At 41.5% G+C, this 26,220-nt stretch overlaps 1 protein-coding gene and 1 pseudogene across 11 annotated transcripts in view; one reads left to right on the top strand and one right to left on the bottom strand.

Moving 5' to 3' along the window:
- The first annotated feature begins 261 nt into the window (after positions 1-261).
- The window catches only part of SIPA1L1 (signal induced proliferation associated 1 like 1), a 408,737-nt gene continuing 382,778 nt past the window's right edge, over positions 262-26,220 (top strand). For 6 of the 11 annotated variants that reach the window (XM_050797316.1, XM_050797323.1, XM_050797326.1 and 3 more), the window contains exon 1: positions 12,172-18,102. The gene's annotated coding sequence lies outside the window, so the exon portion shown is untranslated. Of the gene's footprint in view, positions 380-12,171; positions 18,103-26,220 lie in introns of those variants that run through there. The other 5 variants (XM_050797315.1, XM_050797320.1, XM_050797322.1 and 2 more) reach the window with 4 other exon arrangements.
- Positions 9,562-10,024, bottom strand: LOC126958788 (PDZ domain-containing protein 11-like; annotated as a pseudogene).

Below are 26,220 nucleotides of genomic sequence, written 5' to 3'. Positions count from 1 at the left end.
GCGGGCGGGATGGGGGGCGCTGAGCCTCGGGGACGGCGCGAGCCGGGGCCCGGGCGCCTAGACAATAGTTGATGCCCGAGGACGGGGCCACCTCCGCCTTCTCCTCGGGAGCTCGGCCCCCGCCGGCCGCCCGCCAGCCTGCATTCCGGGTCCCCCTCGGAGCCAGGCTCGGGAATTGGGCTGATTCTGCCCCCGCCTCCCTCGGGCCCCCCTCCGCTCCGCGCTCGGCGCCCGCCCCGGCCCGGCCTCGCCGCTCTCCGCAGAGGAGGCGGCGAGTGAGCGCGCGCCGGCCGTCTACACGGTTTCTCTTTCTCCCCAGGGAGAGCGCGCGGCGGACGCGCCCGGGACGCGCGGCGGCACCGGGAGGCCGGGCCGAGCGGTAAGTGGTCCCCGCGCCCGGGTCCTGGGGGTAGTGGGGGTGCAGGACCGCTGACAGCCCCCTGCCCTGTTTCTGGCCGGGGTTGGGGTCCAGGGCCCGGAGCAGGACCCCAGGAGGCCGGTTAAAGTTTGATTTTCGATTTGGTGGCTTGCTGATAGCGCAACCTGGCGGGGGCGAATCCGGCTCTACCGCGCCAGGCGCGCGCGCACACACCCCAGAACCCGAATCTGCACAACTACGGGGTAGGCGCCTCTGCGGGAGGCCAGGAGACCCGCGTCCCCGTCCGGGCGGTTGCGTCCACCCCGCTGAGCTGGTCGCCACCTGGCGACCCTTCCTTTCCAGTCACCTGGGTGAGCGCTTTGCAGCCTGAGCTGGAGTAGTAGGCAGGCCGAGTTGGCTGAGTTGTGGGAAATGGAGACAAACAGCTCGGTGCCTGAGGGTGGTTAATTTCCCCTTTGGGGGTCTTGGGGACATGAAATTTTGGGATGCTGTAACCTGATTTCCAGGGAGCGAGTAAACCGCGAAAGGGCTGGGGAGGCGCGAGGGTGCTGCAAAAAGAACTTTTCCTCCTTCGCCCCATCTGTTACCAGCTTCTCTCCTGACCTTAAAGGAAATTTCCGAGGCTCTTAAAAAATCGCTCCACGGCATTTCTAGGTGGACCAGTAATCGTGTTGGGCAGGTTGAAATTGCATCGCGGTTTGGAAAACAGAGAGACATGGGAAATGGCTCACTTTCAATGAAGATGTTTAGCTGAATTGTTGGCATTCGTTTTCTAAGGGAAGCATTTGGGGATTGATGGCTCCTAGACTACGTTTACCTTACAGATTTTATTTTCGCTGACGGGTAGTTTAGAGGCAGCATTCACTGAAATGCATACTACCTGTGAAACGATCATGTTTCTAAACTGGAGCCAGCGATGCGATGCAAATTTCAGAGTAAAGGTGTCGACTTTCATCAGGTTCCAGGTCTATCTGGATGGACTGGGATTGGCGTTTCCTCTATAAAGCAAACCTTTCATGTTGAAACTCTGAGTCAGACTCTTAAAGCCATTGTTTTTATGCTGGTACTCTGTGGGAGTTAAGTGTCAACTTTCTCCTGTTTTCTCCTATGGAGTATCCGTCCAAGGCAAAGATTCTCTGACCGAATCTTTTGGAAATGTGCAAGGTTAGATCATACTGAGTTCTGCGGCCAGTTTAGTAATAGTATTAGTTTTCTGTATAATCCTGATTTAACGTCTTTCATTTTTCTCTTCGTTTTTTGAAAGCTGCAATTAAGCTACCTTTACCAGGATTAAAAAAAGGATAATATGGAACAGTGGTAATAGCAGTAGGTCTCAGCTAGTTTATTACGGCCACTGATGTGTCCAACTATTAGATGACATCCCAGTTATTAACTACAATATTAATATTAAAACATTTTCCCATGGAATCAATTATGCTAAAGCATTAACAATTAACAGTGCATTTAAAATGATGAGTGATTGTTTCCACATAAATGGTTAGAGGCAAAATAAGAGATTTGGGGGATGAATGACTTTATGTCTCTGACAGCTAATTTTCTTATTAATGCTTAAGTAAAGGACTCTTGAAGTTGACTGTCATTTGATTTTTCTAGTTGACTGAGAGAACAAGTTTGGTGAGTGGCTTGAGACAGTCAGTAGGTGTTGCTGTTGTTAGCTTCTCTGCAGTTCCTGCTTCTGCTCCTCGAGTTTGAAATTGCAATTCTGGTACAGTGAACTTTTAAAATCTGAACTATCAGTCAGTTATAGTTGTGATTTCATTGGAGGATTCTATGGCAAGGTTGACTTGAACTCCAGGTAATAATTGCAAAGCAGCTCTCTGATACTTTGTATTGAGATTCATTTAACTCTTCATTTGTCTCTGCCCTTTCACTAGTATTTTCAGGCTTCTGCATTTGCTTTGCTTTTGCTTTGAAGTATGTGTGTAATTTTGGTATAGCGCCCCCACCTTGATTGTTTAGGAACTTTTAAAAACACCTTCTAGTAAGTTTATTTAAGTCATAGATTGAGGATTGCTTGGGATTAGCAGTTTTGTAGACTTTGGGGGAATCTTGGTTGAGTTGTGATGTGTATATGTTCTATGTTAAGTTGCAGTCTGAATTTTTAGATAAATGACTGTTTTTCTTTTTTTCAAAAATCTCTTTGAGCTGTGAAATGGGAGCATGAGGAGAGCTGAAATGGTATGAGAGTGAAATTTGGTGGAAAGTTTGTTATAATTAAAAATATGACTATGTGCCTCTTATCAGTCCTTACCATTGTATTATCATTGTTATTGGTCCGTATCAGTGCACAAATAAAGTATGAATATCCTGAAGGTTTTTTTGTGACATCTCAGATTTAAGCCTTTTGGTTCACTGACCATATTAGATTTTCTCTATGGAAGACAAATAGACTCATTCCCATAATAAAGAACTAGAGCTCTGATAGAGCACACTTTTTTTTCCCCTTTGGATCAAATCATGGAAGTTCAAATCTGAAAATAAATTCAGAAATTCCTTTTTTCCCCATTGCATCCCTATATTCCTAAGCTTTTGAGTGGTGAGTCAAGCAATATTTATTGATTGCTGCTATCTGGCAGGTGCATTTTTGGTTTCTGTGATTCCAGTGATGAGCAAAAGAGTGTACCTGGCCGCATGGAACTTGTAGTCCAGTGGGACCATTTGTAGTAATATTTCCTGGCATGGAGTTATGGTATCCTGATGTCCCCATAAAGGTTATACATAATAGGCAATTATTTTTGAATTGTAATATATTTAAACATTTTGAAATAATGTAGCCTACTATTTGTCCTCAGAAGGTGTGGGTTTCAGATACCTGCCCTGCCATTTTCGTTGTGAGATACTGAAAACTAATTGAACTTCTTTCTGAACTTTACTGTTGTTTCCTGCAGAGATGGGCTCAAAACTTGCTTCACAGATGAGCTACAAAAATTAATGAGAATATATGTATGAAAGTACTTTGTAAACTATAAAGTCTTATTTGTGATAGGGTTTTCTTACTTTTTGTTGGACAGATTCATGGATTGTTGGAACTAGGAGGGATTTTGACTCATTTGGCTCATGTTTCCCATTTTACATATGAGGAAACTGAAGCCCAGAAAGTGGAAGTGATTTGTTGAAGATTGTAGAACTGGTTAATAACTGGGCAGTGATTGGAAGACAGATGTCCATATTTAATTATATTTGTTTATTTTCTGTTTTTTTTCCCCCTACCTTAGAGCCTGTTATGTTAAAATTTTACTGCTTTCTCCCCCCACTTAAGAGTTCAGTATTTATTAAATATCCAAAATGAGGAGATGCAGAACTTAAGGAAACGAACAATCTATGGTAAGGTTGTAAAGCTATGAAAACAACATTGATGTAGTGTTTGGTAACCAAGCTTCATAGTTACTCAAATGACAAAATTATGGAAAAAGAAAATATGAGTTAAAGTTTCTGCATAGTAGAGCCTGTAGGCTTTCTTATTTTGTTTCATTTTTAAAGAAATCTTTATTAGCTCAGAGCATAAGGTACTCTTTAGCTCTTTAGAAAAGCTAAACTCAGTTTATTTTGGTTTGTCTTTTTCTTCTTTTTTAAAACTCATTTCCATTTGCAGAAGAAATTAGGTGTACCATTTTTGTTTCTGGACCATGGCCAACTGAATTTTAGACCTTTTTTCTCAGCGACACGTAAGGGTAACCAGAGATTGGGGCTGGAGGTGTTAGTCAGGTGGAGAGATAAAACGGGACATAAAACAGGAACATGTAGAGCTTCCTGTTGAAAATGGGGCTGATTTATGTTGTGCCACCCTACCTTCCAGTAGAGTAATCTGAGCCGGCAGAGAAGAAACTTCCCTGCTGGTTTGGTGAACGCTCTTGAGGTAAGGGGAGTTCCTTCTCCTGGGAGGAATAAGCATTGTGGTATTCTGCCAGTGCTCACACAGAAGTTTGGGTCTTATTCTACAGACAGATGCAGTAAAATAAGGGTGTTCCACTATCCCTGGAGATTGACAATCCGACCTTCTACCTGCTGCACTTCTGCTTCTTTGGTGTAAAAAATTGGCCTCATTGAATTTTTGCTGTTAGTTTTTTTCTGTGCCCAGCTAATCAAAAACAAAAACAAAACCCACACACTTTGATGACACCTTGCTTTCAAAGGTCTTATTTAAGTTCTTAGATGCTTTATTTATTCTTAGATGCTAGCTCATTCATTTTTTTCAGTGATTTGTTGATGAGCTCTGAAGTGAGTCTTAGAAGCATGGGCAAGATTTGTGGCTTTTGGGTCTTTTAAACATGGATGATTTGCATAAGGGACAGAACAACACAGTGATTTGGTTGATTCGGTTTGTAATCATGAGGGTACAAAAAACCATCAGGGCAGATCTTTTAACGGTAGGTAATGTTCCCCAGTCAACAACCATTTTCTCCTTTTATTCTGGCCTGGAGAGAGTAAGATAACCCCATCTGCAAACAGAACAGCGTGTTTTCTTAAAGGCATAGAGAGATGACACCAAAATGACATGGAGGGATGTCAGGGGCTTCTTTAGCTGGCCCGTAGTAAGTAGTAGTGTGTTGGTGGGTGTGCCACAAAGTCAGGTGAAGCCATTTCTCTTCGCCTCTGGAAGTCTGGGATGAGAAACTTCAACCTGTAGATTTCCAATTTGTTGCTTGTCATGTTGCACTAAGTTCTCCCTCTAATTAGGATTGTAGTATGCCTAAGTTTAAATTGCAGGAAGCAGGCAATTACATAATGTTAGATTTCCCTTTTTCCAATTCAAGAGAGGCAGGAGAGTGTGTGCTTGTTGGGAATGCCAGCTTGGGGAGGGAGAATTGCTGGTTCACAAAAACTTGGGGGTCACTCAAAGGCAACTTGAGCAGAACTGACAGCCAGTGCTGCTGCCATTGGATTCCTTTTTCCCTCTTTCCTCCCACAGAGCAGGTCTAGGTTAAATGAATTTCACAGATATGAAAGTTAATTGTGGTTATTTCTCTTCCCTTTCTACTTTTTCCATAAAACCTTTTACCAAAGCTATGAACAGGTATAGTCATTGATGGTTTTGTGGTTCAGCGACTTGCTTCCCTTTTTTTTTTTTTTTTTGAGATGGAGTCTTGCTCTGTCACTTAGGCTGGAGTGCAGTGGCGCTACCTCGACTCACTACCACCTCTGCCTCCTGGGTTCAAGTGATTCTCCTGCCTCAGCCTCCCGAGTAGCTGGAATTACAGGCACACGTCACCACACCCGCTTAATTTTTATATTTTTAGTAGAGACAGGGTTTCGCCATGTTGGCCAGGCTAGTCTCAAACTCCTGACCTCAGGTGATCTGCCTGCCTCAGCCTCCCAAAGTGCTGGGATTACAGGCGGGAGCCACTGTGCCCAGCCAACTTGCTTCTTTTTGTAATGAGTTCTGAACTGCTCAAAAGAAAGCTATTGAGAAAGAAAAGCAAAGGGCTGTGTGCCTAACGACCTTGTTCCTATAATCAAGACTTGACTATGGTCAGTGTCTTTTACTTTGGCCTCAATGTTATCGTTCTGTAATTCATTTTCTTCATATTGTAAATTATTTATCTAGATAGGAAATCTAATTTGCTTTTTTTTTTTTTTTTTTTTTTGAGATGGAGCCTGTCACCCAGGCTGGAGTGCAGTGGTGCGATCTCTGCTCACTGCAACCTCTGCCTCCTGGGTTCAAGTGATTCTCCTGCCTCAGCCTCCCAAGTAGCTGGTATTACAGGCATATGCCACCACACCCAGCTAATTTTTGTCTTTTTGATAGAGACAGGGTTTCACCATGTTGGCCAGGCTGGTCTAGAACTCCTGACTTCCAGGGATCCTCCCGCCTTGGCCTCCCAAAGTGCTGGTATTAAAGATGTGAGCCATTGCGCCCGGCCTAATTTGGTAATTTTTGAACTCATTGCCTTTCCTTTAATAGTCTCTACCTCCCAGAATTGATTGAACCTTTGTTTTATTTTTTTTTTTGAGACGGAATTTTTGCTCTTGTCATGCAGGCTGGAGTGCAGTGGTGCGATCTTGGCTCACTGCAACCTCTACCTCCTGGGTTCAAGCGATTCTTCTGCCACAGCCTCCTGAGTAGCTGGAACTACAGGCACACGCCACCATGCACAGCTAATTTTTTGTATTTTTAGTGGAGATGGGGTTTCACCATAGTGGCTAGGCTGGTCTTGAACTCCTGACTTCAGGTGATCCGCCCACCGCTGCCTCCCAATGTTCTGGGATTACAGGCATGAGCGCCCGGCCTGAACCTCTGTTGTTAAAAATGTTTCTTTTCAGTTCTTGATGCTCTCAGAGAAGCAGCTGCTAACTGGACTGTGGTATCCCATGCCTTCAGGAAGAGAGAGTCTGCTTATTCGGAGGTGCTTATAAGATAGGGAAATATTAATCAATAGGATGTCCTAAAATTTTCACCAAGTTTGACTTTTATTGTTTACTTCACCTGTATATACCTAGGAATAAAAATAGAGTCAGTTTTTTTTTTCCATATTCTTGCAAGAAGCGTGGGGCTGTGGCTCTGAACTATACTGCTTGACTTTTAAAGACTTTTCAAAAACACAAGTTCTTGAAATGAGGATTAAATGTGTAGTTGATTTAACTCCTCACTTTTCCGTAACCATACTTTTGGTTGCTCCACTGAAGACCTCAGAAGCTTCTGCCAGCGTGCTTTCCCAGAGCCTAACTTCTTAGTACTGGTATTTGACATACGAAGAGAGTGCTCTGTGTGCATATGTGTGCATGCTTGTGTGTGTGTTTGTGTAGTGGGGGCAGGTTTGACTCCTAGCTCAGAATGTGCTCTTGGGAAACATGTTAGGAAGCCTGAATATGGTTCCTAAACCATGTCTCTTTTCCAGTTTGAGAAATGCCTGTGGTTCTTCAGAGTCTCAGTGTTGTTTTATTTTTTAAATTAGGATCTTAATGATGATGCTTTGTAACAGGAAGCAAGGTATAGTAAATTGCATAACAAAATAATGTTTCAGTAGATAAATGGTAGGTTACAGAGAGCTGTAGGATTCACAGAAAAGGCTTATTAAAAGTTCAAGAACCTCAGCCTAATAATTGCTTTGGATGAGATTGTTCTGAAGGCCATTTTCAAGGTGGTGGTTAAAAGTAGTGGTTTTCTGTGGTTTGGATAGGATGTGTGTTTGGGAGAAGCAGTGAGTGCTTGGGTAGAGAATCACAGTGAACCTTGAGGCCTTTCTCCTGGGGGAGAATGCTAGATATTGAGGTTGATGGGTAATTTCAAGAAGCTCAGTAAGTGATTCTGTTATGCTTCTTCCCCACTTAGTTGAAAACACAGTGACTTTTATGTAATTTTTAGATCTGTGCTTGACAATAAGGTAAGTAAGTAGTGGACTTAAACCAGAGTGCAGCGAACTGGGGATTGTAGAAACTTCATTTTGGATGGGTGAAAAGGAGAGCCTCTGGATCTTTCGTAGAGGCCCATTGATTCAAAAAGACAACTTGGAAGAACTCCTCAAATGACTGCCAGCAGTTTAAAGGGTCAGGCTGCTGAGACTCCTGCAGTGGAGATGGGACATGTACATGCAATTTGATAATTGTATGTTAGCACTTCTTTTAAAAAAATTGTAGTAAAAACACATAAAGTTGACCATTTCAACCATTTTTAAGTGTTCAGTAGTATTAAGTATATTCACCTTGTTGTGAAACAGATTTCCAGGACTTTTTCATCTTGCAAATCTGAAACTCTGTAAGCGTTAAACATTGGCCCCCATTTCCACCTCCCACAGACTCTGGCAACCATCATTCTTTCTGTTTCTGTGAATCTGACTACTTGAGGTAACCTCATATAAGTGGAATCATGTAGTATTTGTCTTTTTGTGACTGAATTATTTGACTTAGCATATAATCCTCAAGGTTCATCAATGTTGTAGCATGTGACAGGATTTCTGTCTTTCTAAAGGTTTAGTAGTATTCCATTGTATGAGTATACCACATTTTGTTTATCCATTTATCTGTGGATAGATGTTTGGGTTACTTCTACCTTTTGGCAGTTGTGATTGTTGCTGTGAATGTGGGTGTGCAGAAACCTCTTCAAGACCCTGATTTTCATTATTTTGTATATATACCCAGAAGCAGGATTGCTGGATCATATGATAGTTTTATTTTTAATTTTTTGAGGAACCTCTATACTGTTTTTCATAGTTGTACCATTTTACAATTTCGTCAATAGTTCATAAGGGTTCTAACTTCTCCACATCCTTACCAATATTTATTTTCTGTTTTTTTTTTTTTTTTAAATAATTAATTAAACAAATTTTCGAGACAGGGTCTCCCTCTGCCACTTATAAGGGCTGGAGTGCAGTGGTGTGATCTCAGCTCACTGCAATGTCTGCCTCCCGGGCTCAAGTGATCCTCATGCCTCAGCCTCCCGAGTAACTGGGGCTACTGTTGCACACCGCCACACCCAGAGCTAATTAAAAAAAAAATTAAATAGTAACCATCTTAATGGATACAAGGTGATATCTCATTATGGTTTTGATATATGTTTCTCTGATGATGAAGTTGATTGCATTTTCATATTCTTGTTGGCCATTCTTATATTATCTCTGCATACATGTCTGTTCAAGCCCTCTGCCCATTTTTAAATTGGGTTATTTGGTTTTTTTATTGTTGTCGTTGAGTCATAGGAGTGCTTTATATATTCTGGATATATATATTTTTTCTTCGGCATTGTGTTTTACTTTTTGGGGGAGAGGCTGGGAGGAGGAAGGGGTGAAAACAGGGTCTCATTGGAGTCTCCAAAGTGTATGAAACCTCTGGTAGTACAAGGATGAGATGAGATGAGATGGCCAGGCAAGTCAGATGGAAAATCCCCAAGATTCTTTTTGCTATTGATTTCTATAATTAAAATGTGACAGGTGGAAAGGACTAGTACATGGAATTCAATAAATGTCACTTGTCTTTCCTAACTAGGTTCCTCACGGTCTAGGTTATGCCTAGATATCATCATCCTTCTCCTTTCAGAGAATGAAGCTCACCTAGAAAACTGGAGAACTAAAAGTGCAATACAGTTTGGATAATGCAGTTGGTTAACTGTCTCCCCATCCTCCCAACTCCACTATTCCAGGGAGGGGCTGAAAGTAGAAGTGGCTCCCCTAAAGTCTAGTCAGCATGTCGTGGGAGAGTCCACATGAAGGGCTGTGGGCTGTAACTGTCTAATGCACAGTCCTCTCTTTTTGGTGATAATAATTGTAGGGAAAGAAGTGGACATGCATGCTGATTTCACGAGCTGTCTTCAGGATCTCAAGAGCCTTGCTGTGCTCAGTATCTTGGAAATCCACATCATTCACAGCTAGAACTTGGTCCCCTTCCTGAAGTCCTGCTCTACGTGCATCAGAGTCAGGAATCATCTTGGAGATGAAGATGCCTCGCTGGGAGGCCTTTCCTCCTCAGATGTTAAATCCCAACTGAGCTCCAGGAGGCTTCTTCAGTGTGATGGTTTGGGGCAGAAACTGGGTCAACTCATTGTTGTAGTCTGGGCGGGGTACCCTCTCAGGAGGAATCCATGCTGGAGGATTCTCATAGGCAGGCAGGAAAACCACTGGGTAGTCATCATAAGGAATCTGGCTGTCCATCTTGGGCAAGGCCCAGTGGGCAGTCCCCAGCGACCTCAGGCTTCGCTCCATATTTTAGATATTAACTCCTTATGAGATAGATTACTTGCAAGTATTTTCTTCCATTCCAGGTTGCTTTTTCGCTCTGTTGATTGTGTCCTTTGATGCACAAAAATTTTTTAGCCTCTCGGCTAATTTTGCTATGGGTCATGTCCAAGAAATAACTGCCAAGTCCAAAGTAATGAAGCTTGTGTTTTCTTCAGAAGTTTTATAATTTAGGTCTTACATTTAGGTCTTTAGTACATTTTGAGTTCATTTTTATGTATAGTATAAGGGTCCAACTTTTATTCGTTTGCATGTGGGTGTCTTATTTTTTCCAGCACCATTTGTTGAGGAGACTGTCCTTTCCTTATTGAGTGGTCTTGGCACCCTTGCCAGAAATCATTTGGCCTATATACGTGGGTTTATTTCTGGGCTGTCTATTCTATTCTGTTGGTCTGTTTGTCTGTTTTTATGCCACTATCACGCTGTTTTGATTGGTAATACATTCTGAAATTGGGAAGTGTAAATGGCACTTTTAAGTTATGCTGTTCTAGATATTGAGTAATAAAGAAGTGACATTAAACAATTCAAAGAATTTTTTCTGTTTTTGAAGGGTCGAGACACACTTAGAGAATGAGGTAAGTTGATTTTAATGGCAGAATGTATGAGGCTATCAATTGGCAAGGAGCGTAGTAAAAGCTGTGTGTCTAGCACTTCCGGTTTGCAAAGTGCTTTCACAGATATTGAGTCCAGTGGCTTGGGAGAGCTTCAAAAAGGCAATGAATCTTGAATTATCACAACAGTCAGATGTGTACCTTGGTGGGTGTTCATACCCGACACTCTGTGCCAGTTGCATCACAGTGATATACAGAAATTATTATAAGAACTGTCACTCGTGATAATTTTTTCCTTGATTCTGTGTTGTCTTTCCTTTTCCAATCCAGTAGTTTCAGATTTCTTGTATCTGCCTGTTGAATAGCAGTGGACCCCATATGAAGGTAGAATAGTTAACCACAGTACTATTTTATATTTTGGATGTGTTACAAAAACAAAAACAAAAACAAAACAGAAAACTGATCTGGCTGGGTTATATAGGATGAATTGAAGGCAAAAGATTGAAGTCAGAACAGCAAATTTAGTGGCTGCTATAGTAACTAATTTCGGCTACTTAAGACATATTTTCTCATCTTCTTAATACAACGATGGCGATAATTTTGGTTGAGCATATTATTTGAAGGGACATTTGGTAGAATTTCCGTGGAAGAAAAATGTAGTATGCTTGTATGTAGTAGGCCTATCATAAAGATTTGTTTATTAGTGACCAAATGAATTTGTGTCTGCAACATATGTTGAATGGTGACCAAATGAATTTTTGTTTGCATGGGTAGGTCTGTAAGGAGTAATTTATTCACTTTTCCTGTAGGTGTTTATTGAATCCCATTATATGCCAGGGACTGGTGGCTGCTACTGGTAAACAGGATACATGGTTCCTGTTCTTGTATAGCTGATACTCTTCTAGTGACTTATGTGGTCCTTTTCAATGTTCTGCTCCTCTCCTCTGGTTGGATTTTTCTTTTACTCATAGGCCACCTGTTTTACTTTTGATGCAAAAACAATTGCAGTTGTTTATGGTCGTATATTAAATATTATTTATATACATAGAGAAATAAACAATAGTCAATTGCATTTTGGTTTCCAAGGAGATATATCTTGGCAAAACTTATTTTATCAAGTGCTTTTCTAAGAAAGAGAACCAAAGGAAACTGGCTGTAATGCCTTTTGGTTAAGATTTTCCCGAGGACCCAGATAGGATTTTAAAATCTTGGTTTCTTCTACTCCCACACCCACTCCAAAAGAATCTGGAAAGCTAGTTATGACTAATGCTGGATTTTGATATTGATTGTTGGAGCTTTGAAGAGTCATAACCCTTCTGGATCTTCATTCATTCATTCATTCATTTCTTCATTGACTTTCATTGTTTACCTATTAGGTATCAAGTGATCTCTTCTTTGTAAAAGAGAAAATTGAAGGTTGAATTCAGTTTTAAGACCTACTGTAAAAATTCTGTAAATTTATTACTATGATTTAGTAAGATTTAAGCCTTTTTATAGATAGTAGAAATGTTTTTGAAAGAACTGAAGAAAGAAATTTATAGAGTTTTTGTTTTTAACTCTGAAATATTTTAGTGAGAAAATTCTGTACTGGTGGATAATTTTAGTGTTAGTTTCATTCTGATCTGAAACCAATCAACATTTAAACTCAGCTCAGAGTTTTTCTTTGTAATTTTGATAGTAGACAATTCTTAATCTAACCTTTCTGTTGTTACTGATAACACCCTGGAAACTTAATTCCTGTTTCAGATGATTGGTATAATGTGTGTGTAGGAGATTTGGAAATGCTTATTACCTCTTCTAGGTGCTTGGTTCTGAATCTTTTAGAGTGTGGTCATTTTTGTGTGTAGTAGTCTTGGGATAATGGTAAGATCATGTCACTGACGGCAGAACAGTCACACTGAAGATCTGAGTGCCATTACTGTGATAATTAAGCAGATGTTTGCTCATGCTACCAAAAAAGTAATATTCAGAGTTCCTAGTGTGAGATTTCATGGCTTTATAAAGTAGTATTTTCATTTTAACTTGTTGGAAATTCAACATAGTATTGACTATACATGAAAAGATTCAGTTATGCAAAGTAAAATGTAAGAATTTCCTCCCATGTGGATTGTTGCTTTTCGTAAATCTGGTTTCAGTGTTACCAAAGAACAGTGGAAGATTTGTTCTAGTCCTGGCTCTACTACATACTAGTTGTGTGACTTTGGCTGTCTTTCATTTACTAATTAGCAGTATCATTATGCACTTTCTAGATGGCAGATACGTTCTCATCCTAGGGATACATCAATGAACAACTCCGAGTGAGATGGGAAGCCGCTGGAGGGTTTTGTACAAAGGGTTTTGGTCTGACATCTTTAAAGAGTGGCACTCTGTCGTGCAGGGGAGTAGAATGGGGAGGAGTGCAAAGGTGGAAAGAGGGGGATGTTAGAGGTTTCTAGCAATGCTCTGTAGGTGAGTGAGATATGATAGCAGCTGTGGAGGTGATGAGAAGTGAGTGGTTTCTGGATATATCTCAAGCGGGGCGAAAATGATTCACTGATGGGTGAGATGATGTGGAGTGCGACAAAGAGTGCACTCAAGGATGACACCGAGGTGTTTAGCCTGAGCAGCTGGAATAATGCCGCTGCCATTTACTGAGATGGAGATGCCTGGAGGAGCAGGTTTGGGTGCGGTATTAAGAGTTGATCTGTACATGTTGGATATGAGATGCAAGTTGACTTGCCAAGTGGAGCAGTCAGGTAGGCAGCTGAGTGGGTATGTCAGTCTTCATGAGCTTTAGTTTTCTCATCTGAGAAATGGGGAAAGTGTCTGCCCTTGTCAGAATTCTTGAGATCAAATGAGAAAAAAAAAAGTTAAAACTTGTAAAGCTGTGTCTTGTATTATTTCTGGGAAGTAGACTGGCTGCCATCTTGTGTCCTTTGTGGTCTCTTTTGCACTATTTAACTCATAGGCCACATTGTATTGTGGAAAGTTAGCATATGCCCTCCAAAGCCTGGTTTCTTTCCCAGTAGATGTGAAAGCTTTCTCTTTGATCCCTCCTGCAATTCCTGGGCAGCTTCTGGGAGAACTTGGTATGTATGTATTTCAGTTATCTCCAGAGTGTCAGAGGGCTTCATTTTGTGTAGAGCCAGTACTTGAGAGTGTGGTACCAGACTTGCCTCTTAATAAACATAGCTTTGGGCCAAAGTAATTTATTTAGGTGGGAGGGCATTGTAATAGAAAAATGGCTCTTATCTTTCTCAGATTCTTTATTTTAGGCTTTCTCCATAACTTGAATCCATTAACAGATAGGGTCTAATAGGTCAGATGATTGAGGGAGACCACTCTTCATATTTCTTGATTCAGAATACTTACATATTTTTAGTTTTTTTTGACTGCTTTACATTTTTCTGTAGGCAGGTGAAATATGTTAAGTATGTATTTGAATTTGTTGAATTAAAATTTGCTTAGGATCCATCATGTTGAAAGCGTCAGTCTTTTATTTTAATCAGTGGCATTTTGAATTTATTAAATGTCTGTCATTAGAGGTAGTAGTAAGTAGTTATATATTTGAAATGTAGTACTTTTATAATCTATACTTTCCCACCATTTGATTGTTCCTTTAAGAATGTCTTGGCTGGGTGTGATGGCTCACACCTGTAATCCCAGCACTTTGGGAGGCTGAGGTGGGCGGATCACGAGGTCAGGAGTTCGAGACCATCCTGGCTAACACGGAGAATCCCGGTCTCTACCAAAAATACAAAACATTAGCTGGGCGTGGTGGCAGGCACCTGTAGTCCCAGCTACTCAGCAGGCTGAGGTAGAAGAATGGAGTGAACCCAGTAGGCAGAGCTTGTAGTGAGCTGAGATCGTGCCACTGCACTCACTCTACCCTGGGCGACAGAGTGAGACTCCGTCTCAAAAAAAAAAAAAAAGTCTTTAGCCAACAGATGTGGGTTCTTCTAATCCACAAGCAGTTTTGAACAGAAACACTGTCACTCTTCACTGCTGTCCTCGTTTGATTATCAGTCAGCAGGTTTCCACTGGGCATCAGCTGTGTGCGCCCATTGCAGGTCCTCTGATTTCAAAAGGTCCTGACACATGCAGTGAATATAACTTGATGACTGCCATCTAAGTAAGTATGGTAACCATTGGAATACCATCTAAGTAAGCATTCTAAGTGTTCAGTGGAAAGAGAATGGTAATGGCTTTAATAATTAAGGCATCAGGGAGGTAGGAACCATGTTTTTCAGGAGATATCATGGGGGCAGAAATTATTTTGGATAGTTTTCTTACATGTTTCAAGCAAAAGGACCTCTCTACATGAAGGTTTTTGTTAGGTCTTCAGATTTGTAAAATAAGTTTACCCATCTGCTCAGTAATTGTTAAGTTACATAGTCTTTTGCTTTTCATTGAATTGGCTTACTGTACATTATTTTGTTTCAGCCTCTAAAAAACCGAACCATAGGTACCCAGTATAATATTACTCGACGTAATTGTTCATAATTGTTGAAGAGAAACCTCAAACTTTGTCTTTCCCTTTTAAGTACATATTAGAACATTTTGGTCAATTGTAAGAACTAATTTAAAAAGGGATCTATATGTTTAAATCTGTGTCTTTTTCATGCTTAATTTTTCCCCCAGAGGGAACATAACTCTCTTAGTCTTCCTAAAGTGTCTTTTAGGCTTCCCAAATTGTCTGGTGGCTTTTTATTTGAACTTAAGTGTAATAGTTGCTTTTATTGGAGAGATGCCGAGTGTCTGAGGTCGCAGTAATTATTTATGTACTCCTAAAGTGTTTTTTAATAACGACTTTGTTGAGTTATAATTCTCTATTTAAATTAACAAGTCAGTAGTTCTTAGTATATTCATACGTTCTGCAACTATCTCTATAAACAATTTTAGGACATTTTCATTATCCCACAAAGAAACTCCAGACCCATTTGCAGTCACTCCCCATTTCTTTCCAGCCACACCCCTCCTCCCTGACCCCAGCCCTAGGCTACCACTAACCTACTTTCTGTCTTTATAGATTTGCCTTTTCTGTGTGTTTCATATAAATGGGATCATACAATATGTTGTATTTTGTGACTGGCTTCTTTCACCTAACTCTGTCAAAGCACATTTTATTTTTTGCAAGCGCTTTAACTTTGGTGGTAATGTCACAGATTAAGGATTCAAAACCAAATATTCCCTGTCTACTGGCACAGAAAGTACAACCTGTGCTGGGACCAGAGAAAATAGCAAAACGACCAGTTAGTTACTATGTGTGTTTGTAGAACAGGGAGTGAACTTTGAAGCTTTCATAAAGTAAAACCACCCTAGTACTAACCAACCAGTGCATTTAGTACATGTGATTGCATAATTGTCTTACTGCTCCTTTCCAGAGTATTGTCCTGCTTCTTCCTCGAATTTCTAGCAACTCTTAGAAGTCATTTCTGATTCTTCCCTTTCTCTTACTTTTGGTCTGATCTGTGACCAAGCTTTATCATTGTTTTCCCTTTGAATTGGTTTTATTTTTCAGCTTTTGCTCTTAGTTTTATTGTCACCGTCTTAGAGTGGACCTTGACCCCTGTATCTAAGTGGCTGTAGCTAAGTGGCTGTAGTAGCCTTCTTTCTGACCCCTTTGACTCCTGCTGTCCCATTCTCCAGGCCATCTTGTCTGATCATTCTTTTTAAGGGACCACTTAGTTCCATGTGCCACCCTGGAGGAATTCAAGTGGCTCTAATACTTTGCTACTTCAAAGTCATCCTTTCCTGCTTGCTTTTACGACATTCCTGTTTGGTCTCTCTGTTTTTGGTCCTCTACCAGACTGTGTCTCTGCCTTCCTATGCTAGGCCTTTGCTCTCTCCTCTTAACCTCCTATTCTGATTTTCTTCGAATTTTAATTCGTTTTCAGTTTTAGTTCTATTTAATTCAGAAAGTATGGAGGCCAGGCGCCGTGGTTCTTGCTTGTAATCTCAGCACTTTGGGAGGCTGAGATTCTTCTCACACTGCTAATAAAAACATACTTGAGACTGGGTAATTTATAAACGAAAGAGGCTTAATGGACTCACAATTCCACGTGGCTGGGGAGGCCTCACATCATGGCAGAAGGCAAATGAGTGGCAAAGTTACGTCTTACATGGCAGCAGGCAAGAGAGCATGTCCAGGGGAACTCCCCTTTATAAAACCGTCAGATCTCGTGAGACTTATTCACTATCATAAGAACAGCATGGAAAAAACCAGCTTCCATGATTCAGTTACCTCCCACTGGCTCCCTCCCATGACACTTGGGAATTATGGGAGCTACAATTCAAGATGAGATTTGGGTGGGGACACAGCCAGACTATATCAGAGGCTGAGGTGGATGGTTCGCTTAAGCCTAGGAGTTTGAGACGAGCTTGGGCAACATAGTAAAATCCTGTCTCTACAAAAAATATGAAAAAATTATCGAGGCATCGTGATGCATGCCTGTAGTCCCAGCTGTTCAGGAGGCTGAGATGGGAGGATCGCATGAGGCCAGGAGGTGGAGGCTGCAGTGAGCAGAGATAGCACCACTGCACTCCAGCCTGGGCAGCAGCATGAGACCCTGTCTCATTAAAAAAAAAAAAAAAAAGTATATGAAACCTACTAATTTCTGCACTTGTTGCTTTATCACTCTTATCTCCTTTCCTGCATACGGTGCTCCTTATCAGTGTCTTGCCTCACTTTTCCCTCTGAGCACCAGCCCCTGAACACTAGTTTTATTCCTATCTTTCTCATCCTTTAAGACCCACCTTCTTCATTGATGTCTTGCTGCTTACCATAACACACCCCGATTTCTCCCTTCTCTGACGTGTTGTATGTGTTGCATACTTAAAGAGCCTAGCACTTAATGATTAATGCATAGTTCATCAAGGGTGTTTAGCCTGGAGAAAACTCAGAGGGCGGCGTCATCCTTTGTCACAGGAGTCAAAAGTCCATCATGTGGAAGGAGGAGAGGTTACCTTTTATCTTCTCAGGCCTCACAGGAGAGAACCAATGAGTAAATACAGATATTTGAGTAAACATTAGAAAGGACTTTGCTGGTCCAGGTGCTTGCAGGTGTGATAGGCTGTGTCCCATCCTTGGAGACCCTCATGCATAAGGCTGGACCATTTCTGGCAGGGACATTGTAAAGGGCATTCAGATGATTCACATGGGCTCAGTTACACTAGTGATTATCCGTCTCTAGTATCACAGTCATCTGGGAACATTTTAAATACACAGGTTCTCAGTCTTCACCTTGAGAGTTTAGGTTGAGCAGTTGTGAAGCCAGGCTTGAAAAGTTTTGAATTAGGTGGCTCTTTTAGTCCTAAGATCCTATGAGGCTCATTTGATTACCAGATTTTTATTTTATTTTTATTTATTATTATTATTTTTTGAGACAGAATCTCACTCTGTTGTCCAGGCTGGAGTGCAATGGTGTGATCTCGGCTCACTGCAACCTCTGCCTCCTGGGTTCCAGCAATTCTCCTACCTCAGCCTCCCGAGTAGCTGGGATTACAGGTGTGTACCACCATGTCCAACTGATTTTTGTATTTTTAGTAGAGATGGGGTTTCACCATGTTGGCCAGGCTGGTCTTGAACTCCCAACCTCAAGTAATCTGCCCGCCTTGGCCTCCCAAAGTGCTAGGATTACAGGCATGAGCAACTGTGCATGACCAGATTACCAGATATTTATTGAGTGCCTGTATTGTATGGCAATATAAAGTTTTTGGTTTTTGCCTTCATGGAACATAGAGTCAAGGGGGGAATGCAGACAGAAAGCTGAAACCATGTGATTTCTCCTCAGGTAGGTATAGATTCTCCGAGGATAGAGACCATTTCTCTTTTTTTCATGGTTCTTTATTTGCCTCAGAGGAATGGGCACTTTGGGATTCCTTTTTGACTGTCAAGGTGATTAACCCGATGTTTACCGACAAGCCCTCCTTGTGGTAGGGCATAGTACTGTGTTCGTTATCCAAGTGTTTTCTTTTCTTTTCTTTTTCTTTTTTTGGGACAAAGTCTCACTCTGTAGCCCAGGCTGGAGTGCGGTGGCATGATCTCGGCTCACCTCAATCTCCGCCTCCTGGGTTCAAGCAATTCTTCTGCCTCAGCCTCCTGAGTAGCTGGGATTACAGGCATGCACCACTGCACCTGGCTAATTTTTTGTATTTTTAGTAGAGACAGGGTTTCACCATGTTGGCCAGGCTGGTCTTGAACTCCCGACCTCAGGTAATCCGCCTTCCTCCGCCTCTCAGAGTGCTGGGATTACAGGCGTGAGCCACGGTGCCGGGCCTATCCAAGTGTTTTCATACAACTTAATGTCTTGATTGAGAAGGAACCACTCTACATTTGTTTCATGGCAGGTTCTGGCTTTAGATTTTGTTGCTTCCTGGTAATTAATTTCAGCTATCATTTATTGAGTAACCACTGTGTCAGGCACTTTGTGTCACATTATTGCTAATCTTTATAAACAAGCCTGTAAGATAGACATTAGGACTCTGTGGGAGCCACGATATTGAGTTCCTGTTACAGAATTTCTGCTTCTCTTAACATAGATTGCAGCAGCTACTGAGTTGAGGCATTATCTAATACAGTCATCTATTGGGACCAGAGTAATTGCAGTCATATTTTAGCTGTGTGCATAAAGCGTATTTTGTTGGGAATGCCAGAAAGCCTGTCTGCTTATAGTAGGTAGCTCTGACCACCACCCTGTTAAACTTACAATTTGTTTTAAACACTATGCTCTACTGATGATAAAAGATCTTCATCTGTTTCTCCAATGAAAGGCTGATCTTGCTACTATAATTTTAAGCATGGTATGTGGTTTATTATTCGTTCATGTTGTGCCCAAGTGGAAAGTCAGGGACTGTTTTTTTTATTTTTGTATCTATAACGATGATCTGGATTTCACAGAGTTGGTGTGTGACCCATTTGGTGGTTTCTTTTCCTTATCTGTTGTAGGACTTTGGCCTGTCACGGTGTTGGCCCTAGTGCCCAGTTAGTAATGGTCATAAATATCTTTTGCTGAACACCACCAATGAATTTATTCTGTTAGATTCTTTACTTATGCCGTCTCATTTTATCCTCATGAAATTTCTGAGAAATAGGTATTATCAACATTTAACAGATGTAGGGAAACTGAGAAAGGCTAAATAACTTGCCTAGCTTTCAGATGCTCCCCTAGCTTTCAGATGCTCCCCAGCTTTCCGATACTCCCCAAGCTTTCTGATACTCCTCTAGTTTTCTGATGCTCCCCTAGTTTCCGGTGCTCCCCTAGCTTTCCGATGGTCACCTAACTTTCTGATGCTCTCCTGTTTACCTGAGGAGACTCAGGCATGGTTTGCATAAGAGTTAATACCATTTCTTTTTCTTTTTCTCACTTCCTCCTATTGTAGGCTTTACTGAGAAAAAATTGATGTTACCTGAGGTCAGGAGTTACCATCCTGGCCTACATGGCGAAACCCCATCTCTACTAAAAAAAATACAAAAAATTAGCTGGGCATGGTGGTGCATGCCTGTAGTCCCAGCTATTCAGGAGGCTGAGGCAGGAGAATCGCTTGAACCCAGGAGGCGGAAGTTGCAGTGAGCCAGGGTTGCACCACTGCACACTCCAGCCTGGACGACAGAGCGAGACTCCGTCTCAAAAAAAAAAAAAAAAAAAAAAAGAAAAGAAAAATTAAGTGGTAGATGAGTGAATTTTTAGGAGGTGAAGATGTGCTAGTATCTCAGACACCTAGAGAAAAGTCATGGATAGTGTATTTAATTTCCTCCCTTGCCTGGATTCAAAGTAGTGCTTGTCACTGAATGTCCTTTCTGGCCAACAGAACTTACTGAGATGTGGGGAACAACTTCCACAGTGGACTGACACCTGCCAAGGGAAGTCCAAGGCCCAGGATTGCAGATGCTTTTTATATGAATAGCTAGGTGAAATGTGAATATATATAGTTTGGTGAAATAAATGCAAATCTTCACTCAGTTTGTAACAACCACAGAGTTTTTTCTAGTAAGAACACTTTCACGTTACTTCCCAACTTGAGCAAGACAGGAAGCTTGAGACATTTATTTTTTGGGGTGAAATGCTTTCTTTCTCATCTTGCAGCATGGATTGTGTTGTGCAATTGTCATCTTGTCATTGACTTCTGCCTGTTGCCCTCAAATTATCAGGCTGTCATCAAGTCAGCATCTGCTTTGTTTTGAAATACATGTCTTTTAAGAGCCCGGAGGCATATTAGAAATATACGGATTTTTTTTCTCCCCAACTTTTGTTTTAGATTCAGGGGTACAGGTGTAGGTTTGTTACGTGGGTATGTTGTGTGATGCCGAGGTTTGGGCTTCTAATCCTGTTACGCAGGTACTGAGCATAATACCCAACAGTTGGTTTTTCAGCTCATCCCTCCCTCTCTCCCTCCCCTCTCTAGTAGTCCCAGTGTCTGTTATTGCCATTCTTACGTCCGTGAGTACCCAGTGTTTAGCTCCCAGTTAGAGAACATGTGGTGTTTGCTTTTCTTTTCCTGCGTTAATTTGCTTAGAATAATGGCCTCCAGCTGTATCCATGTTGCTGCACAGGACATGATTTTATTCTTTTTTATGGCTGCATAGTGTTCTATGGTGTATATGTACCATATTTTCTTTATCCAGCCCACCGTTGATGAACACCTAGGTTGATTCCATGTCTTTGCTGTTGTGAATAGTGTTGTGAGGAACATGTGAGTGTATGTGTCTTTTCAGTAGAATAACTTCTCCCCTCCCCTCCCCTCCCCTCCCCTCCCCTCCCCTCCCCTCCCCTCCCCTCCCCTCTCCTCCCCTTCCCTTGCTTCCCCTCCCCTCCCCTCCCCTCCCCTCTCCTCTTTTTTTGGAGACAGGGTCTCACTTTGTTGCCCAGGCTGGAGTGCAGTGGTAACATCTCTGCTTACTGCAACCTCTGCCTCCTGGGTTGAAGTGATTCTCCCATTTCAGTGTCCCGAGTAGCTGGAACTGTTGCTGTGCCCCACCATACCTGGCTAATTTTTATATTTTTGTAGAGATGGGGTTTTGCCTTGTTGCCCGGACTGGTCTCAAACTCCTGGACTCTAGTGATCCACCTGCATTTTTGGGGGACATTTTTTGTCCCCCAAAGTGCTGGGATTAGAGATGTGAGCCACTGTACATGGCCTGTTTTCCTTTGGGTATATACCTAGTAATGGGTTTGCTGGGTTGAATGGTAGCTCTGTTTTAAGCTCTTTGAGAAATCTCCAAACTGCTTTCCACAGTGGCTGAACTAATATGAATTCCCACCAACAGTGTATAAGAGTCCCCTAGAAATATACAGATTTGTAAAGAGATGTTGATGGAAGTGAAGCTGATTGAAAATACAGAAAATACAAGTGTAAGTTCAGTCTTGGCTTTTCCAAGTGTTCATCTAGGAAATATGTTCAGTTGATCAGACAGAAATGAAATTGCTGGTAAAGTTCTTGTAGTTAACTTAGATTATGATGGGAAAGGAGTACATTTTTTTATACCTCAACTTTTCTATTGAGTTTTGGACTGTGTATGTTTTTTGAATTCAGTATACCCTCTTTAAACCTTATGTACAGCTCATTTCTCCAAACCAAATATTTGAGATTTCTCTTTTATGTTAATAAATCCTCAAGATTTTTGCTTTGGTTTATTAGATTAGGATTTTTGGTGATATAATAACTAGGTTGGGTGGTTTTATCTTAATCTCTTGTTTGCTTTAGTATTTAGGTTTATTTAATCTCCTAAGAACAGAGATTATTTTTAAAAAGGATTGTTAAACTTTGGTGGCCAAAGAAGGCCATGATGTGCCTTCTAAATGGCAGAGAGCTCCAAAGTTATTTAATGAATTCCACTCCTGGTGCACTCATTTATAGCAAGATGCTCAAGGACCTTAGCCTATTTATCATCCTGTTCTTGGTTTACCATTGCAGCAATAAATCACCTTGATTGGTTCACCTTGTCTTCACATTACAGACTTTTCATGTTGAACTGCTTAAGAGTGTTTGAAAGCTACCTTTTAAATAATGTCCTATAACCACAATAATCCAGCAATATTGAGAACATGCCACCCTCAAACCTTGGTCCACCCACCATCAATCCATAAAGTCCGTGTCTAAATATTACCTAATATTCATCATCCACTCAGCAAATACTTTTTGAGCTGTTTCATGTCAGGCACTGGCTGTGGATGAGCTATGTATTTCGTAGACAACACTGCAGTTCTGTTCCCAGGATGCTTCCAGCTAGTTGGGAATTCAGGAAGAACAGAGAAAAACGTCTTATCAGGAGATGAAGGAAATAATTTAAATGTACCATCTTTGATTTTTTCCTCCTTGTATTATGAAAACGGTACATTAGACTTTGTGGAAAATTTGGAAAATACAGGACAGTATAAAGAAGAAAAACGTCATCCGTCATTCTGCCACCCACCCAAGAATAACCACTGTTACTACTTTCATGTTTCCTGTGTTTAAAAAATGGCTTCTAAACAAGCAAAACAGAGCTCTGTCCAGTAAAAGGCTTTAAAGTGAAGTTTGATGAGGAAAAGGAAAAAAGACCCCCAGAAATGTTTCTGCTGTTGCGGGGGGACCATGATGTGGAAGCAGCATCTTGGGGAAGGGATGTCTGGGAGTTCTCAGGAAGAAAGTATCAGGGAACAAAACCAAGAACAGTGTTTACCTTCGATTTCTTTGTGAATAATTACCAAGTTACAAGTGTGTTGTGTTCTAAAACTTGATAAAGTGGTAATTGGCATTCCAGATGCTTTTCTCAAATACTGATCTATGCTAGATGAGTACATGGAGTCTTCCCTCTAGGACAGAATATGCGAGATGATTTTCAGATTGCAGTGTCCACTACGTGTCTATGGTTTAAGGTTGGGAGAATGTGTAACAGGAGAAGCAAGAAAAAAACCATTTTTTTAAAGAGTCTCTTAGGTACTAGCACTTTTTTTGAAGTCAGTGTTTCATTTAATGTTCATAGCAAACATTTGAAGGAAGCATTTTCCTCATTTTTGTAGTTTAGATTTAGAAAATGGATTTAATTGCTTGTTTATGGTCATAGTGTTTCATATTAAGTGGTGGGGCACATACAGGCTTTGGAACCAGAGACCTGGGTTCCTCCCTACCACAGTGATCTCAGACAATTCCTCAACCTCTTTCTTAATTTTTAAAAGGAAAAGATGATGATGCTTAATTAACTCAAGGTTATTATAAAGATGAAATGAGACAATGTATATAACACCCTTACCACAGTTTAGATTTAGGATCAATGAGTGAGAGCTTTTAGGATGTCACTTGTAAGGCAGCAGGCCCAGTGCCTGACATGTAGTAGATGTCCAATAGATGTTGGACCCAGTGCTTCTTACAAGCCCTCCCACCTTTTCAGGTTTTTAAAAATTTCTGTCTGTGCTTTTGTCTGTCAGTCTGTCTATCTATCTATCGAGAGATAGGGTCTCATTCTGTTGCCCAGGCTGGAATACTGGGGCGTAATCTTGGCTCACTGCAACTGCTGCCTCCTGGGCTCAAGTGATCCTCCCACTTCAGCTTCCTGAGTAGCTGGGACCATAGGTGTGCACCACCATGCCCAGCTAATTTTTTGTATTTTTTGGTAGACACGGGGTTTTGCCACGTTACACAGGCTGGTCTCCAACTGCTGAGCTCAAGCGATCCACCAGCTTCAGTCTCCCAAACTGCTAGGAGGTGGTGTGAGCCACAGTGTCTGGCTTGCCAACTTTTCAATGTTTTCTAGTGTCTTTCTCTTGGATTTTGAAGGACCTTAATGGAAAGATGTATTTCATTTGAATTATCATGGTGGATTCTTGGATTTATAAAATAAATGTCATCTGCACTGCACAGGAAAATTCCATCTTATCAGTAGTTTTCTTTGAAAGGTCATCCTGCACATTTTCCCCTATGTGTCAGTGGGGAAGGCTAGGGGTAGGAAAGCTGAGAGCTCAGGTGGGAATGGGAGAGAAGGAGAGCAGGAGGAGTCAATTTGGGTATTTTCCTGGCATAGTTTGCCACCTGCCCACCTTAATAAGGACTGTACTATGGCCATGAGTGACTGGGATTGTAACTGAGCAGAGGTTAAGAGGGCACTATGTGGGAGACAGGTACTATGTGGAAGAGGTTTGGTTCTCTGTGCATACTTATGCTCTTTCATGCACTTACTCAGTCATCAGACAGTTGTTGATGCTTTCCTACATGCAGTGCACTGTGCCAGTCCTTTGGGATTCAAAGGATGTCCTTGCCTCTATAGGATTAAGCCAAGTTGACAGACAAGTAACAGAAAATTACAGCTCAGTTTTAAGTGCCAGGTTAGAGGGAAGCTAGGGGAGCTTTGCCAAAGTATATTAAAATTATTTTTCTGTATTTGTTTCATTAGACCTTGAAGGCGAGAACTATGTCTTTGCAACTCGATTTTTCCCAGAGCTTACTCTTTTTGTTTTTCTGAGTCGGAGTCTTGCTCTGTCGCCCAGTCTGGAGTGCAGTGGCGCAGTCTTGGCTCACTACAAGCTCCGCCTCCCGGGTTCACGCCACTCTCCTGCCTCAGCCTCCCGAGTAGCTGGGACTACAGGCGCCTGCCATCAAGCCTGGCTAATTCTTTTGTATTTTTAGCAGAGACGGGATTTCACTGTGTTAGCGAGGGTGGTCTTGATCTCCTGACCTTGTGATCCGCCTGCCTCGGCCTCCCAAAGTGCTGGGATTACAGGCGTGAGCCACTGTGCCTGGCCCCCAGAGCTTACTCTTATATGCATCCCTGAATAAATTTGTATAATTCATTATTTATTTATTTTTTTTTTGAGATGGAGTCTCTCTTGCCAGGCTGGAGTGCAGTGGCGCGATCTTGGCTCATTGCAGCCTCCACCTCCTGGGTTCAGCCAATTCTTCTGCCTCAGCAGAGGCAGGTGTGAGCCACTGCACCCAGCCAAATTTGTGTAATTTTTAACCTGACACAGAGACAAGGTAGTTTATAAATGGTGTGTTTAAACTATATGTGTAGAAATCTCAACCCTGTAACTGGAGACATCTGATAAGTCTTAGACTTACTGATAATTTCATTTTTGGAAGGTAGAGGGGGAAAATTGACTAGCTAATTCATGCTGAGAACTTTGGGTGAAACTGGCTATTTTGTTTTGGGGTTTTGTCCTGATGGAAGTTGTGCAAGAGGGTCTTATGGCCTAGATTTTTAGAAAGGTATCTCATGAAGCTCAGAGCAAAGATGGTATTACCTCCAAGGCCAGCAGAACTGTAGAAAAGAGTATGGTTTCATGGAGATGTGTGGGGAGTGCCAAGAAACAAAAATTGTGATTGTGTGATTGCAAGTCATGCTGGTAAGCAAAAGTGGGGATGGCTTCTAAAGAAGTCAGCAAACTGTTCAGGGTCATTGGAAAAGAAGCCAGATTTTTAAAAAGGTTATTGAGATGTAATTCACACTTTATACAGTTAGCCCATTTAAAGTGTACAATTCAGTGGCTTTTAATGTATTCACAGCTGTGTGTAACCATCACCACAATTTTAGAACATTTTCATCACCTCAAAAATAAATTTCATGCACTTTAGTTATAATCCTTCTGCCCATCTTTCTATCTCCCCAGCCCTAAGCAACCACTAATCTACTTTCTGTCTCTATTGATTTGCC

The sequence above is a fragment of the Macaca thibetana genome, chromosome 7 (genome assembly GCF_024542745.1).
Source record: "Macaca thibetana thibetana isolate TM-01 chromosome 7, ASM2454274v1, whole genome shotgun sequence".
NCBI lineage: Eukaryota > Metazoa > Chordata > Mammalia > Primates > Cercopithecidae > Macaca > Macaca thibetana.
The sequence above is the reverse complement of the archived record's forward strand: the minus strand, read 5'-3'. Positions and strand labels throughout refer to the sequence as shown.